The 14,868-nt window shown below is 42.7% G+C and overlaps 1 pseudogene; it reads left to right on the top strand.

Annotated features, from left to right (window-relative positions):
* Window positions 1-575: 575 nt before the first annotated feature.
* On the top strand, window positions 576-1,333 carry LOC128579151 (protein LLP homolog; annotated as a pseudogene).
* The last annotated feature ends 13,535 nt before the right edge of the window (window positions 1,334-14,868 follow it).

Raw genomic sequence — 14,868 nt, 5'->3', positions numbered from 1 at the left:
AAAATCACGAATTTAAAGCTTCATTGGAGATGCATCCCTGGGGAAGCAAGATGAGGAAAAAAGCGTGAGGCAGGGCAAAAGGAAAACAAAACTGGGTGGTACAATCGCAAGCCGGTCACAGCCTGACACCAATCACAGCTGATGGCGCAGTCACTTAGTACCTCCCCAGACAGATCACATGGAGCTGTGACTCTGTACAGTCAGCCGGGCTGGTCACTAACCAGTGACATCTCCTTGTCAGAGTCTGCAGTGACCATCCCCCCACTCACATGTCACGTGGACGTCAGGAACCAGGGCTGCAGTGACCTGGCCTGGCCAGTGCCCTGAGGCAGCTGTGTCTCCTGTCACTCGACACCACATGTGTGGCTCTCGGTCTGCAGAGTTGGTGGCAGCAGCAGAGACAGTGGCCAGGGCTTCATGGTACATAGACAGCTTGAGCTCTTACCATGGCTGCTCTGGCTGGGAGGCAAGGTGTGATGATGGAATTTTCTTAGATCTAAAACAACAGGAAACGTGTGTTTCAAAATATTTGATTCTCCGGTCGGCTGTATCCTGCAGCGTGCGTGGCTGTAAAACATGGCTAAAAGCTTACGGAGTAAGTGGAAAAGGAAGATGTGTGCTGAAAAGAGGAAAAAGAATGCCCCAAAGGAGCTCAGCAGACTTAAAAGCATTCTCAAGTGGACAGGGACGTTCTGATGAAGGATGTTCAACAGGTAGCAACTGTGGTTGTCCCCAGACATGACCAAGAGAAAATGCAGACTGTGGTGAAGGATGAAAAAGATGACATGAAAATGGAGACTGACGTCAAGAGAAACAAGAAGACTCTTCTTGACCAGCAGGGGCAGTACCCAGTGTGGATGAACCAGAGGGAAAGAAAAAGGCTGAAGGCAAAGAGAGAGAGAAGAAAGGGGAAGAGCAAGGCAAAGGCGGCGAAGGGTTTGGCCTGGTAGACTCTGAGCAGCGTGGAGAGTGCCACAGACAGGTGTCCGGTTAGAACACATACCTGGACTTCAGCGCCCAGCAAGACCAACCTGCGCTGTTTCCTTCAGTTCACACCCAGCAGGCCTCTTCAAGTTTGTTTCGGGAACTTTGAACAGAGCGTTTCTTGGATGGGTGGAAGCTGTGCTGGTTTCAGCTGGGCGTTGCCCCGCGACTGGTGTTACCAGACGTCCACAGTCTGTGGTGGTAACACAGTTGTGGGTGGTGTTCTGACAACCTGGTATCTGTAGTCAGTGAAGATAAGACAAATGATGACACTGACGAAAAAGGGTGAACTCAGCTATGTTACGTCAGTAGATCTGATTTTGTATAATTCAGAATGAAAGATACTTTGTGTGTAGAAATATATATATATATATTTGATACAACCTAAGTCTTTCTCCTCTTATTCTTTTTTTGTCCTGCTCATTCCACCTTCTTCACATCCCAGCTCCAAACTGGATAAAGCATTTCTAAGATGGAGGTCAAACCAATAGGCCCCCAGGTACCAGGCCAGCAACACCCACAGGGACCAGCTCGGTCGAGGCCACACAGGGTGAGGCCTGTGGGATGTATACAGCAAGCACCCATGAGTCACAGCTGCTGGGCTCCAGCCCACCACTGTCGCCTCTTCCAATTTTTTCCAAAAGAATTTAAAGACTTGAAAGTCAGGACTTTCTACAACATCTCCTCATTTTTCATCATTGACAGCAAATAAAAATTTCTGTTTACAAATACTTTGGGCCAAACAAAACATTCACTAGCCACAAACATTATGTGTCTACCAGCCTGTGACATCTGGTCTTAAAGACACTGTATCAAACATAGAAAAACTTCATTCCCCAACCTTTGCTCTGTCTCATGATAACAGTAGCTCTCATGTTGGTACATTGCATGTGGAAGACAGTCAGTGTTATACACAGATTTCTTCATTTAATTTTGAGAACAACACTATTATATAGGAAATATTTTAGTCCCACTTGACAGATGAGGAAACTAAGTTTCAAGAAGTGTAAGCATCTGTCAGACCACTCAGCTAGTGGTTGATGTGGCTGGTGTGGTTCCTCGGCCCCTCCAGGAGCTGCATCTCCAGCAGCTTTTCAGGTTAAGACACATTTCTGCCTTCACTAACTGGCCTGGAATGCACAGCGACCCTGTCCAGCAGTAGGGGACTGGACCATCCCTGTTTAACAGATGAAGAAACTGTGATGCAGAGCTGCAAAGTGACTGTGAGGTTGCAAGCAGGGAAGAATGGAGTCATGTTTCAAAGGCAGGGATGTGTGACTGCAGGACCAGGGTCTCCTGCTTGGAAAACTCGCCTGATTCACAGAGACTCTGAGGGTCCCTGGGTGTTGGAGGAAGACTAGGTGGAGATGGTGCCCACTGCTGTCCTTGAGAAAGTCTCCAATAGGACTTGGCGGTTCCATTTGCATTTCCCTGGGGTGTCCCTAATAGCAGGACTGGGGCTGCTTACAGAGCCCAGAGGTGTCCTGCCCCTGAATTTGCTCCCCAAGGGTGGTCAGTTCCGGGCTCCCACACTCACCACCCATGCCCTCTGAGGACTGAGCCCAGGCAGGGCAGGGACTGTGTCCTGAGCGGCTGCAAATTCTCAGGTCTATTTCTCCTAATAAAGGAAGAGATCATCTGTGACACTGTCATATAATAAGAAATATACATTTAGCTTTTTTCCCTTATAGCCCTTATTCTTCACACAGAGCTCTGAAAATCTTTGTGATGTCCTGAGTGACTTGAGCGTCGGACACAGAGCATCAGACACAACCCTCGGAACTTCCTGGGGGACAGGAGCATATTTGGTCCCAATGAGGAGACAATTGGGGAGTGTGGAAGTGATAATTGGTGGCTGGTTGTCAAGAGAGGCAACCACGCGATTGAGGGTTGAAACTTTTGGCCCCAGTCCCTGACTTCCCGGGAGAGGGGAGGGGATAAAGGTCAAGCTGATCACCAATGGCCAGTAATTTAATTAATCATACTTAGGTAATTAACCCTTTATGGAACCCCAAAGGACCCTGAAGGGTGGCACCACAAACAGGGCAGGGGAACCCCCATACCTCGTTCTCTGTGTCCTTCCATCTTATCCTGCTCTGTGATCTTTATTACATACTTTTTTTTTTTCTTTTTGAGATGAGTCTCACTCTATAGCCCTGTGTAGAGTGCCCTGGAATCATCATAGCTCACAGCAACCTCAAACTCTTGGACTCAGGTGGTCCTCCTGCCTCAGTCTTCCCCATCGCTGAGACTATAGGCACTTGCCCAACACCTGGCTGGTTTTTTCTATTTTAGTAGAGACACAGTCTCAGTCTTCCTCAGGCTGGTCTTGAACTTCTAAGCTCAAACAATTCACCTTCCCTGGCCTCCCAGAGTGCTGGGAGTACAGGGGTTAGCCACCGTCCCCAGACTATTGTATCCTTTATTAATATAATAAACCAGTCAATATAAGAAAGCATTTCTCTGAGTTCTGTGAGCCATTTGAGCAAACTGTGGGAACTCCAATATGGCCAGTCGGTCAGTGTGGGTGACAGCCTGTTACCTCCAGTTAGCACCTACCATGGGGACATCTTGGGCACTGAGCCTATAGCCTGCAGGATCCTCTATAACCCAGGGTAGGTGGTGTCAGAATTGGGTTATGTGGACACACCATTGGTAACTGCTTCCTGGGTGGGGGGCAGGGACCCACACACTGGCTATGAAAAGTGGTGTGTTGAGCGCTGTTGAGAGGAAAGAACGATTTCTCCTCCTCAACAAACCCATCCATTATTAACCTTTTTTTGAGGTTACTCTTGAGACCCTTTGAAAGGTTAATGAAAGCTATTGTCTTCTTTCTTAAAATATGCATTTATGAAATCAGATGCTCTATCTGAGGTCAGAAAATCCCTGTGCCAACTGGAGCCTCCCTGTGAGCCGAGGTCATTACCTCCTGACCCATCACATGCCTCTTGTTACAGGTGAGCAGTTTCCAGCCCCCAGGTGAGTCTCAGGTGACATCCTGAGTGCTGACTCACAAAGGATGCCCAATTCTTTACATTTTATTGTTTTACACAGACTAAAAACCAACACAAGCTGGCAGTAGAAAAGGAGAAGTACCAAGTTTCAGTTTAGGATGATGGAAATGTTCTGGAGATGGTGTCCTGGTTGCAGAGCAGTGCGAATGCCCCAGAACTGTACACACAAAAATGTTCAAAATGGTAAATTTTATGATATATATATATGTATATATAACCATAATAAAAAAATGAAAAAGAAAAAGAAGAGAGCCAGATAAAGAAAGGAGAAAAGAAGGAAAGAAAGAAAGAAAATACAGAGGAAGAAAGGAGGAAAAAAAGAAGAAAAGAAAGGAAGAGAGAGATAGAGAAAGAAAGAAGGAAAAATAGAGAAAGAAAGAAATGAAAAGACAACACAAGATGAGAAAAATGAAAAGAATAGAAAAAAGAAAAGAAAGCATTTTAAAGACACTAGTGCACTGGGCCTTAGGAAGGGACTAGGACATTCTGTGTCCCTCTTCTCTACTCCCTTGTGGCCTCCCCCTTGCCCTGCTCTTTCAGCATGTGCCCATGTCACTGCTGCCAAGTTTTTATTCACTCTTACAAGAGACTATCTGCCCAGGCTGGGCAGCCACATCTCAGACCCAGACATAAATTCCTTAGAGGAAGGAATGATCCCAAGTTGGAGCAGAGAATTGTCTCTAGCCAGAAGGGAAGGGTCACTTAATATGATCATGATGGCCAGAGGAAGCGTCCGTAACAGGGAAGTGGAGAAGTAGACAACATGGGCAAATGCCACTGAAATGCAGCAATTAGAAGCAAAAACCAGGCCACATACAGAGCAGTACAGATAGAGCTCAACTGTGTATTGTTAAGTAGAAAAAGGAAGACACATGGGGGCAAGACATGATTGCAAGAGGGACTTTACCTAACAATTGCAATCAGTGTAACCTGGCTTATTGTACCCTCAATGAATCCCCAACAATAAAAAAAAAAGAAAAAGAAAAAGGAAGACACAGAATAATACCAGATCAGAGCTGCTGTGACCTGACCGAGCAGACGGATTTACTGGGGGGTCTTGTCAAATGCAGGCTGTCTCAGCAGGGTGGGCAGTGCTTGAGACTGCATTTCTGACAGTCCCCAGGTATCACTGCTGGTCCAGGAGCCACACTGTGAACATCTAGGCCCTAAAGCACAGCTCGGCTTGTGTGTGAATAAGGAACACGTGCCCAACACCTCTCCCTGTTTTATAAACCTCTGGTTAGGTGCCTCCTGCAGGCCATGTACCAGACACAGTATGGGGGGAGTGGGAGAGGTGGGGAGTGGGAGAGGTGAGGAGTGAAAGTGGCCTGTGGCTACAGGGAGAAAGAAACCTATAAAATATAAGAGGGCCTTTCTCCAACTCCTGTAGACGGAGAGCTGAGAGGTGTGATTAACCTGACTTGCTGGGCCCACAATGCAAAGGAGCAGAAGGGAGGGGTAGAGGCCGGGGAACTCCAAGGAGTGGGGGGAGGGGGAGGGGAATCAGCAGCAACAAGGCAACTGGCACCTCACCTGTGAGGGGGTCTCAGTGACAGGATCTGGCAGGGATGGAGCAGAACCCCAAGCAGGGCCACTTGCACCCCCCTCCAATTCACCATGCAGCCTCCCAAGCCGGTGGCCACTCTGCAGGTTTGGCTGGACAATCCCTGTACGTTCCTGCTCTGACTCTAAGGACTAACAGAAATGATGGCCTGGCTTTCACCTGTAAGAACATAAATGCTACCCAGAAAAAAAAAAATCACTTTACCACAAAGACATTTGCACCAGAATGTTTATTGCAACTGAATTCACGATTTCCAAGACATGGAAACAACCCAAGTGCCCATCAAGCCATGAATAGATTAACCAATTGTGGTATATGTATACCATGGACTAGTATTCAGCCATAAGAAAACATGGAGACTTTACATCTTTTGTGTTTACCTGGATGTCATTTAAACACATTCTTAGTAAAGTATCTCAAGAATGGGGGAGGTGTCTCCAATGTACTCAATAGTAATATGAAACCAAATAGATAAACAACTACACACCCACATGAGAGAAAAACACAAGTATAATCTAGGGAGGGGGAGGGAAGAGACAAGAGAGGGGATGGGGGAGGCAGGGGGGAGTGGTGGGATGTCACCTAACATATGCAATGTGAGGGGGCTCAGCAGGCCCCCAGATGAAGGGCTCAACTACAACTTGAACTTTACCTTACAAATGAAAATAATGTAACCTAAACATTTGCACCCTCATATTAATCTAAAATAAAAAATAGAGAGATGGGCAAATGTGGTGACATTTGAAATCCATTGCCTTGCATTTCCCACACAATGGCATTCTCCATCTGTCCAGGATATAGGAAAAGGATTTGCTGAGATGTATTTTAACAATTTGTTTCATATGCACAATGAGAGAAAGAAAACACAATCAAATCAACCTCAGTAATACAAGAGGCTAATGAGCAAATCCATCAAATTCCATTCCCCAGAATTCTGTGATCAAGAAGAGGCTGAAGGCCCACAGACAGTGATGCTGACAGAGCTACAGCCAGGCCTCAGCAAGGAAGAGGAGAGAACCCCACAGCTCATCTCAAGAGGCACCGGCGTGTCACTGCCCTGCACCCTGAGCTCAGTTCCTCCTGCCCTAGTCCATTCTCCCCAGTACACTAGAGAAGGCAAAACAAAAGTGTCTCCACAAAGGAGGAACTGGAAATGGAGAGCAGCCCACATGGAGCATGATGCCAAATTGGGGACTCACGGTCTGCTTTCCTTCCAAACCCCCATCACACCCCAGCATTGTTCTCACTCTCACAATGTTTCCTGGAGAGCAGAGCAGTGGTACTTTAAATCATCTAAGGAACAATTTTTCCTTCACGGGGTGTCTCTGAAGTTGAAACACTGATGCTGCCTATATTTTGAACCACTCACAATGTGCTGATTGAGTCAGGAGTGAGGTGATCCATCATCCTGTTAGCAAACTCTGTGACATGGGCTCTGCATTAATCACCAGATGGACACTTACTGAGTGCCTGCTGTGTGCCAGGTGTGAACCAAGAACTGTGCTGACCAAGGAAGAGTGTTGGATGTGGACCGTGTCTGTCACGTACTGACCATATATCCAGGGAAATGGGGCAACACACAGGGAATCAGAGCAGCGAGCTGTCCTCCTCTCCCTCCAGGACTCGACTCCATGCTTCACACATCAAGCTGATCCACAGATGCTGATGATGTCGCCAGACAGGCTGCCCCACAGAGAGTAGCCTTCTAAAGCACGAAGCTCTCACAGAGGGAAGCAGGGCCCAGAGAAAAGAGAAGCAAAGAGAGACCAGCCTGTCCTGGCTGGGATCTGCCCTTCTGAAATACTGCAATGCTAGAGGAGAGAAAGAGCCCAGCTCTCTCCTGTGCCTGTGTCAGCCCTCAGGATGAACCTGTCTGGCCATGGGGTGAAGGTCTGGCAGGACCAAACTGACCAGATTAGTTGTGTCAAGTCTGCCCTAGTCTGCACACTACATGTTCTTTTACTCCTCACTCATATTACTACATTTCATATCTATGAAATAGACTTTAAATGGAAAAAATTACTGAGATTTACTGCACTTGTCCTGGGATTCAAATTTTTTAGGCCATGGCGAGGTTTAAAGTTACACTGAGAACAACAAAAGTTGTAAGCACAGCTAACTAAAGACGATGAGAAGAACACTAAATAAAATGACAAACAAAGAAGTCTGAGAATAATATACTTCCCATCCTGACAACTGAAGCTGTTTGGTTTAGCAGGCCCAGGCCAAGTGTGAACCCGCAGCTGGTGCTCCGACAACTGAAGCTTTTAACCCTCATCTCTGCACAGTCCTTCAGTCCACTGGTCCGGCATGAGTTTGTTGGTTTTCTTTAGGGGGATAAGGCTGGATTCGGGAATGATGTAATCTAGGCAACTTGACCACTGTATGGGTCATAAGTAGGATGTCCTGGAGGCCTGTCCACTTTCCCTTGAGTTCATCATGTCTTTCCCTTCAAGTCCCGAGGATAACCTGGTTACCAGATGGAACATATGCAGATTTCAGGAAGCAGGACAAGGGTGGCATAGTGTAGCTCAGGAGGTGGCTGGGCTTACCATGGCAGAGATCAAAGGTCATCTACTAGAGGCAGTTGGGAGGGCATCTTGAGTAGAGGGTCCAGGGGCCTCTGGCATGTAGGATCTGGAAATTACATTTCAAAAATTACACCAGCGTTAAGAAATAATAGAAGCCCAACCTGGCTTTTTTACACTGACAGGGATGAAGTCAGGATTGTTTCCAGGATAAGAAAATGAAACCATTTAGTAGTCAACCTACAGGTATCTACAAGTTATGGGTTTTGAGGCTAAGGTTTGCATGATGAGAACATTAGTGTTTTTATTTACTGCCTTAGCACAGTTCTTTAAGATAATACTTAGTTTTAAAAGTTACCATAAAACTGATCTGAAGTTCTGGGAAATTTAAGTGAATATACCTGAAAATCAGCTGGGTGTGGAGCCACTTGTGAGGCCTTCTTGTAGCAACACCACTTACTGGGAAATTTGTTATTCGGGTTCTAATTTCTCCTGAGATATCTACATAGACCCAGAAGATAGTGTTTAATATTGCACAGATTCCATCCAGTGTAGCCAACAGGTGATTTTTGTTGAGCCTTAAGGCTTTTGAAGTTTTTTTCCATCGGTCTTAAAGTTAGACAAATCTCTAATCACACTTTTTTTTGGCATCTAGTCTGTAGATTGGGACAAGTATTCTCAGCAAGCTTTTGTAGTTTATTTCTGAGGGCATCATCCTGAAATATGTGAGTGGCATGTATCTTGGGGTAAATATTTTGAATTTTGTTTTTTTCCTCAGTACCCACTTTGAAATTAAAAGATTTTACATATTAAAACCTACTATGTTATCTCAGGGCTAAGATGCAGGAAGAAAAACAGAAATTGGAGCAAATTTGACAATTGTATATAATTTTATATTCGTGGACCAGTCTCTTAGGCCTGTTAACAGATCAGTTTAGTTAGACAGCTACGTCTCATTCCATGAGCCTGCATTGTAGACAAGGCTGTAATTTAATACAGGTGGGCCACAGTGTTTTATTTTTGAATCATATTTTTCTCTAATTTTCCATTTTACTAAAAACAAATTACAGCAGAATCAATTTAATTGTCAAAATAAACTGTACTTTCAGTATACTGGGTCTGATGATTTGTATCAAGTGCAGTAAGAATATTGATTAAACATCTCAGCTTTACCAAGGCTTTAACTAAAGGCTTTCTTTTACAATTGGATTTCCTGAAACTTCTTTTTTTTTGCATTTTTGGCTGGGGCTGGGTTTGAAACCGCCACCTCTGGCATATGGGGCCAGTGCTCTACTCCTTTGAGCCACAGGCACCGCCCTGCTGGAACATTTTATAAGGAATCTGAGGTCAGACTTGAAAATCTCTCACAAGCCAAGGTTTTATCTATGCTATAAGATACCTATATGTATTCATTAAATTCCTCTTCTCTTGAGGTCTCAGAGTAAATTGGAATTCCCAGACCTGTCAGAAAGTGACATGTTTTACTCACTACAGATCAGGAAATGTTATTGATGAGTTATCTGGCCAGTTTTTCTAATGGGATTTTTATCAGCCTGAATTCCTTACCTCAGTCTGGACACCTCTGAAAATGTCTTTCAGTCAAAGACTTGGTAAATTAACCAGTGTCTTTTATTGCCTCCCATAGAAGAAAACAAATTCTTATCGATCTTATATACATAATTATATTCTCAGAAATTAAAAATACTTATAAATGGTTTTCAAGTTCTGAAGAAATCAAGGAGAGAGAAAAATGTTTCAAATTTTGCTTATAAGTACATATATTGTTGACAGCTATAACTAGCTCAAAAGATGGAAAAGTACCTTTTATTTTCATGACAGGGTCTCGCTATGTCACCATCAGTAGAGTGCTTTGGTATCACAGCTCACAGCAACCTCCAACTCTTGGGCTTAAGCAATTCTCTTGCCTCCACCTCCCAAGTAGCTGGGACTACAGGCGCCCGCCACAACGCCTGGCTGTTTTTTAGTTGCAGTTCAGCCAGGGCTGGGTTTGAACCTGCCACCCTTGGTATATGGGGCTGGCGCCCTACTCACTGAGCCACAGGCACCACCTGTTTTAGCTTTTTAATTAAATTCCTGGAAGTTTGCTCTTAGTCCAATGGTATATGATCTCTAAAGTTATCAGAAATTTCTATGTAAGAGACCTGTCAATCTTTCCATTACTTTTTTTGAAGAACAAACTTTGGACTTAGCCCATTATTAGAAAAAAAGAACACACACATTCTAAGATGAATTAATAATTATTACTGATAACATACACTAATGTAGACCAATATTTTATACTATTAGAAAATATGTATATATATAAACATAATCCACAGAAAATTAACCATTTCATATTTGACAATATTTCCTATAGAGTTTTAACACACCAAATAAGCCAAATATGTCTTTCTCATACTTTCAATGGTCTTACTATTGGAAAAAAAATGAATTTAGACTTTTGATTTTATTTTTTATTTATTTATTTATTTTTATTAAATCATAGCTGTGTACATTGATATGATCATGGGGCATCATGCACTAGCTTCACAGAGCGTTTGACACACTTTCATCACACTGGTTAACATAGCCTTCCTGGCATTCTCTCAGTTACTGTGCCAAGACACTTACATTCCACATTTACCAAGTTACACATATACCCTTGTAAGATGCACCGCTGGTGTAATCCCACAAAACCAAAGGTTTAAAACATTTGTTTAAACGGAATCATAAATCAAAAGATTTTAAAGGCCATACAAGCGGTTAATGGCTATAAACCTAAACCCTTTTAAAGTTCAGTCTTTCCTCTTCACCAGTACAGATGACACAGGTATTGTTTCTTTCAGGCCACTTACTGAAAAGGTAAAATAACTTCCTGTAGTGTGATTTGTAAATTAAAGGGAAACAGGCAATTAAATTTTATAAAGCAAAGTCTACTGCATTACCTGTACATTTTTTCATAAATTCTCTCTCATGAGTTCCATTTCAACTTCACGATCTACAAACATCTTAAACTTTCTGTTTGGTCTCTCCTTTCACTTTCTTAAATACCCAATCATTCTATTTCAGGACAAAAGTTTACCAGAGGGTCACAGCCCTGTGCGGCTAGCAGCGACTGGGTGTGACAGAGCTGCAAGGTGGGGGAGGAGGCATCAATCTTCCTAGACTGATCTATTTACTGGTGGCTCTTCCTGACTTCACACAGCACTGGAGCAAGCCATTTTAGAGCAGTCACCAGACCCCTGTGATCCAGTTCCCAGGGACCTCTTGAACTCTCCCACCCAAGGCAGCTGCTGACTGAGACAATTGACTTGGACCTTTGAACTGAGTCACTCACCTGGGGACTATCCAGGTGGCACCCTGGGTGTGTGGTTGTAGGAAGGTTTGATTTTCCTTTTCCATTTGTTGCCTGTGGTGGGTGGGGTGACTTAATTGCTAGTATTTCTCCACAGCTGACACTTCAACCCAGAGTAACTGTTTCACTAGGGTCACATAGAAACCAACTGAAAACAAGTCAGAACCACTTAGCCCCTCTACACCAAACAGGGCCCCAGTTTCTCAGGCCACAGCACTGTACGGGTCCTCGACAAAACACCAGAGAAAAATCAAAGGGAGTAAAACAATCATGGGGTGGAATCAGCAGAAAAACTCTGGTAACATGAATAACCAGAATAGATCAACCCCCCCAAGGAAACATACGGCAGATGTAATTGAAGATCCCATTCACAAACAACCGGCAGATGTAATTGAAGATCCCATTCACAAACAACTGGCTGAGATGTCAGAAATCGAATTCAGAATTTGGATGGCAAACAAGATTAACAAAATGGAATTAGGAATTCATGGAGAAATTCAAAAGCTGTCTCAAGAATTTAACGAATTTAAAGACAAAACCACGAAAGACTTAGACACACTGAAACAAGAATTTGCAGCCCTCAAAGATATGAAAAATACAGTAGAATCCCTTAGCAACAGAACGGAACAAGCAGAAGAAAGGATCTCCAACATCAAAGATAAAGCCTTTGAACACTCCCAAACTCTCAAAGAGGAAGAGAAATGGAGAGCAAAAATGGATCACTCACTCAGAGAGCTCTGGGATAACTCGAAGAAGGCAAATATCCATCTCATAGGAATTCCTGAAACAGATGAATTGGCCTCACTGGGCACGGAGGCCCTTCTGCATGAAATTATCAAAGAGAATTTTCCAGACATGCCTAGAGAACCTGAAATTCAGATAGCAGATAACTTCAGAACCCCAGCACGACTCAACCCCAATAAGACATCCCCCAGGCATATCATAATTAACTTCACTAAAGTTAATATGAAGGAGAAAAATCTCAAAGCGGCCAGGCGAAAGAAATCTATTACCTTCAAAGGGAAGAACATTAGAATGACTGCAGATCTCTCTGCTGAAACTTTTCAAGCCAGAAGAGGGTGGTCATCAACGTTTAATCTCCTCAAGCAAAATAACTTTCAACCCCGGATCTTGTACCCGGCTAAACTGAGTTTCATTTACAACAGAGAAATTAAATACTTTAATGACATACAAATGCTAAAGAAATTTGCCATAACCAAACCAGCTATTCAGGATATTCTCAGACCTATCCTCCATAATAACCAACCCAATCATCTACTACAAAAGTAAACTAACTCAGAAACTTCTGATCAAACTCCAACTTCCACAATGGCAAAAAGATTAAAAATGGCCATGGGCCTTTCAAAAAACTCAATACCCCAAATTTCACCAAATTATCAATACTGTCCATTAATGTGAACGGCTTAAACTGCCCTCTAAAGAGACATAGGTTAGCTGACTGGATACAAAAACTCAGGCCAGACATTTGTTGCATACAAGAGTCACATCTTAACTTAAAAGACAAATACAGACTCAGGGTGAAACGATGGTCATCCATATTTCAGGCAAATGGTAACCAGAAAAAAGCAGGAGTTGCAATTTTATTTGCGGACACAATAGGCTTTAAACCAACAAAAGTAAGGAAGGACAAGAATGGTCACTTCATATTTGTTAAGGGTAAGACTCAATATGATGAGATTTCAATTATTAATATCTATGCACCCAACCAGAATGCACCTCAATTTATAAGAGAAACTCTAACAGACATGAGCAACTTGATTTCCTCCAACTCTACAATAGTTGGAGATTTTAACACTCCTTTGGCAGTGATGGATCGAGCCTCCAACAAAAAGCTGAGTAAAGAAATTCTAGATTTAAATCTATCCATCCAGCATATAGATTTAGCAGACATCTACAGAACATTTCATCCCAACAAAACTGAATACACATACTTCTCATCAGCCCACGGAACTTACTCCAGAATCGATCACATCTTAGGTCACAAGTCTAACCTCAGCAAATTTAAAGGAATAGAAAATATTCCATGCATCTTCTCGGACCATCATGGAATAAAACTTGAGATGAGTAACAACAGGAATCTGCATACACATACAAAAACATGGAAGTTAAATAACCTTATGCTAAATGATAGCTGGGTCAGAGATGAGATCAAGAAGGAAATTGCCAAATTTCTGGAACAAAATGACAATGAAGACACGAACTATCAGAACCTCTGGGACACCGCAAAGGCAGTTCTAAGAGGGAAATTTATAGCATTGCAAGCCTTCCTCAGGAGAACGGAAAGAGAGGAAGTATGCAACTTAATGGGACATCTCAAGAGACTGGAAATGGAAGAATAATCCAACGCCAAATCCAGTAAAAGAAAAGAAATAACCAAAATCAGAGCAGAACTAAATGAAATTGAAAACAAAAGAATAATACAACAGATCAATAAATCAAAAAGCTAGTTTTTTGAAAAGGTCAACAAAATAGATAAACCTTTGGCCAACCTAATCAGGAAAAAAAGAGTAAAATCTTTAATCTCATTAATCAGAAATGACAAAGACAAAATAACAACAGACTCCTCAGAAATCAAAAAAATCCTTAATGTATATTATAAGAAACTTTACTCTCACAAATATGAAAATCTGAAGGAAATTGACCAAATCTTGGAAGCAAGTCACCTTCCAAGACTTAGCCAGAATCAAGTGGAAATGTTTAACAGACCCATATCAAGTTCGGAAATAACATCAACCATACAAAATCTCCCCAAAAAGAAAAGCCTGGGACCAGATGGTTTTATGTCAGAATTCTACCAAAACTTTAAAGAAGAATTAGTACCTATATTACTCAACCTGTTCCAAAAGGTAGAAAAAGAAGGGAGACTACCCAACACGTTCTATGAAGCAAACATCACCCTGATCCCCAAACCAGGAAAAAACAAATAAGAAAAGAAAATTATAGACCAATATCACTAATGAATATAGATGCAAAAATATTCAACAAGATTCTAACAAACAGAATCCAGCAACATATCAAACAAATCATACATCATGACCAAGTCGGTTTTATCCCAGGGTCTCAAGGCTGGTTCAATATACGTAAATCTATAAATGTAATTCAGCACATAAACAAATTAAAAAACAAAGACCATATGATCCTCTCAATCGATGCAGAAAAAGCTTTTGATAACATCCAACATCCCTTCATGATCAGAACACTTAAGAAAATTGGTATAGAAGGGACATTTCTTAAACTGATAGAGACCATCTACAGCAAACCCACAGCCAATATCATATTGAATGGAGTTAAATTGGAATCATTTCCACTCAGATCAGGAACCAGACAAGGCTGCCCATTGTCTCCATTGCCCTTTAACATTGTAATGGAAGTTTTAGCCACGGCAATTAGGGAAGAAAAGGC

The sequence above is a fragment of the Nycticebus coucang genome, chromosome Y, assembly GCF_027406575.1.
Source record: "Nycticebus coucang isolate mNycCou1 chromosome Y, mNycCou1.pri, whole genome shotgun sequence".
NCBI lineage: Eukaryota > Metazoa > Chordata > Mammalia > Primates > Lorisidae > Nycticebus > Nycticebus coucang.
Note: the sequence above shows the minus strand (reverse complement) of the source record. Positions and strands in the feature narration are given on the sequence as shown.